The following is a 3,384-nucleotide window of genomic DNA, read 5'->3' on the forward strand; positions in this document are numbered from 1 at the left end:
CCTTTCCAAACCATCCTTCCCAGACACAGCTCCACGGAAGGACAAATAGGGCATTTCTAAGACACACATGGGGGGACATAGCAGAGGGTGGGAGGAGGTTTGAGATATGATGGAGGAGGGGGAGGAGGAAGGGTCCTGGTGGAGGGCAGTTCCTTAGTGCCCTAGGCCAGAGGTGTCTGGCCAGAGGCAGGCTAAAAGCAAAAGGGGTAGTTCCTGAGAGGGACTGGCTGGTGTGGGGTGGCCTCTAGGAAGAGCATGAATAAGATGGGTTCCCAAGCAGGGGTCCATCCTGCAATTGGCCAGCTGTGGGTGTGGGTGTCAGCTCAGGAGAAAGTGATCTTTAAGAGGAAAGCCATTTGTTGAGCTATCTGGCTCAAGGACAGTCAGATACATGTGACCACAGGGGTAGCCCCAGTACCCCCCGATCTTCTTCCTGGGGAGGGGTGCAACAGCCTCTTTAGAGCTGCCCAGGAAGGGGCCTACCAGAGGATAGAGATGAAGATAGAAGGTGTTCCATGGGATGCCCTTCCCAGAATGCTCTGTCTTCCATTTTCTGTCTGCTGTTCACCCAGAGGAGCACAGGCCTGGGAAGGGGTACAGTCTGTGACTGAGTGAGGAGAGGAGGCCCCAAACCTCCTCTCAGTGTGGGGTGAATGAGGGTATGGGGTGGCCACTGATACGGGAGGACACTGGTGTGGGAGGACACTGGTGTGGGAGGACACTGGTACGGGAGGACACTGGTAGGGAGGACACTGGTGTGGGAGGACACTGGTAGGGAGGACACTGGTAGGGAGGACACTGGTGTGGGAGGACACTGGTAGAGAGGACACTGGTAGGGAGGACACTGGTACGGGAGGACACTGGTGTGGGAGGACACTGGTAGGGAGGACACTGGTAGGGAGGACACTGGTGTGGGAGGACACTGGTGTGGGAGGACACTGGTGTAGGAGGACACTGGTGTAGGAGGACACTGCAGTGGGCGGACACTGGTGTAAGTGAACTACCTATTATTGCCCGAAGCCAGCCATGAACACATGCACTTGTACATACGTGCACACACTACAGGCACACACATTTTATAAGGACACGGGATGGAGGTGGTGTCTGGCTTCCGCTCCGATGCATTTTATTAAAAAGGAAGGGGGGAGAAAAAAAGAAAGAAAAATAAACGAAAGTCTCCCACAAGGACCACACACGGTGGCCTGGTGTAGCCGCAGGGCAGGCTGAGCCCCAGCTGGCACACTGAACCGTCACTGCCACCTCCAACAGGACCCCCACGGCAGTAGAAGCCTAGAGGGCAGAACCGGCCTTGATAGGCAGAACTGTGAGTACACACTGGCTACTCTCTGAGGCTGCCCTTAGGGCTGTGAACTCCGAGGGACTAGAGTGCTTTTGGGGACGTATCAAGGCCTTGTCATCATGGTGTACTTCTGGTAGGATATCATTTGCTCTCTTTCCTCTTGAAGTCCTGGTATATTGTGCTAACACAGTTGGGGACCCCATCCTGGCACCCATTCTTCAAACCCAAACAACACCCCAGACATTAACTGTTTGTACATACATATTGGTGTGCTCTTACCCAGTGAGATGTCCAGTCCAGGCTCTGAGCCGGGTTTGGGGAGCTGGCCCCAACCACAGCAGGAAATTCCCACCCCATGGGAAGGGTAGGGACCCTCTCTGATGTTCCACAAACAGCCTCCTCCAAGGCTGTGCACCTGTGGGCCATGCACCAGGAAGTCCCTCTGTGGAACTGGGGGCATTCGAGAGCCTTGTGAGGAAGAGATGATGAGGAAGAAGAATTTGGCCTAAGGTTCCCACCGTGGGGAAGGACTTGGTGCCTTCTTCTGGGGAGGGCCCGGATTGTCACCAGTTGAGGGGGTGGTCCTGGGCAGTGGCAGCAACCCAGAGTCCCACCCCAAGTGTGTCTGTCCCTGACGCTGGTTCGGAAGGAGACAATCACTATGGACCTCACTGGAAAAAATGTTCTCATTGTGAACATAAGCAGGCGGCTTGGCCTCTGCCAGACGTGCCTGGAAAATGTTTAGGACCCTGGTCAACATATGAAATTTCCATCAAACTTTTATTAATCAGGAGGCGTTTGTTGTAAACCAACCCGTCTGATCCCTTTGGATGTCCAGGAAAAGGTCTGGGCCTGCTGGGGTCTGTCCAGTGCCTGGTCTCCTGCCTACTCACTCGGCCCCAGCAGAGGAAGGCTTGGAGCCCAGAGACCAATGAGGACCGAGCAAGGCCAAACAGGTTCCTCAGTAACCAGGGCCACTGTAGACTGAAGGACGAGTATCCTCACACTTTGAAAGAGCCTTCTTCCACTGTGCCCTCCCTAGGCCAGGCTCGCAAGGCTGCGGCTGACTCGGCTGCTTCCAGAGGTTCTGGACTGCTCAGCTGTGATCTCTTTTATGGGGTGGGAGACTCATAAAGAACCAAGAGCCCCACTTAGGAGCTGAGAGGCTTGGCGGCCCTGCAGCCTAGGGAGGAGGGGTTGAGGCTTGGGAGGAGAGTGCTAGGGAGGGGAGGACTGGAGGGATGGTTAGGGTGGGGAGGGAAGGACCAACCAGGGAGGGAAATGCTGAGGAGGGAAGCTTAGAGAGGAAAGGGCTGAGGGTGAAGATAAGGGGGGAGGCTATGTAGGGGAAAGAGGGGAGAGGTGGGAAGAGGAGGACTGGAGAGGGAGCCGCAGTCCACTTAGAACCATAGAATCTATTCCAGTGACTGGGGATCTTCCTATTTTCCCTCCTGTAAATAAATAGGGGTGATCCTTCTCTGCCCAGCGTCGTGCTGCGCTTGCCGTCACTCGCATCCCAGGTCCTTGTCAGTGACTGTGTAGACTGGTCACCCATCCATACCTACACCTCTCACATGGATTCTCTGCTTTTCTCTGCTGGGACTCATGGACTTAGTCTCCCCTTCCAGCTAGGGAGAGTGGCGGGAAGGCCCATCCTGCCAAGAGGCCAGTGTTAGGACTAGGCTATGTGGATTTCTCAAGCATAGCCCCCTTAAGTTCCTATCCCTACCCCCTAGCCCATCTCCTTCTATCAGAGTTCCTCAGCCAGCGAGACCTCCTGTTGAAGACCGACAAGTCAGTCTTTCTCACAGGGCAGGCAGGGCACGAGATGTGCGATGAGAGGACCCTATGCATTTCTGCATCTCTCTGAAGCTAGGGATCGTCTCTGGCCATCCTGATGGTCCTAGGAGCCTTTATCCCCAGAGAGCACTAAGGACCAGAGCTGAGTGAAGTAGAGCCCTGAATTGGAAGGGCAGTGTTTACCATGAGCCCAGCTCACTAGCCTCCTGCAAGGCCTTGGATCTTGTGCACGCTTTCCTGGCTGCTCAAAACCCTCCAGACTCTGCCCATGGTTGCTCAGCCAT

Source organism: Alexandromys fortis, unplaced genomic scaffold (assembly GCF_014885135.2).
Source record: "Alexandromys fortis isolate MF-2015 unplaced genomic scaffold, M_Fortis_MF-2015_v1.1 scaffold_149, whole genome shotgun sequence".
NCBI classification, from domain to species: Eukaryota; Metazoa; Chordata; class Mammalia; order Rodentia; family Cricetidae; genus Alexandromys; species Alexandromys fortis.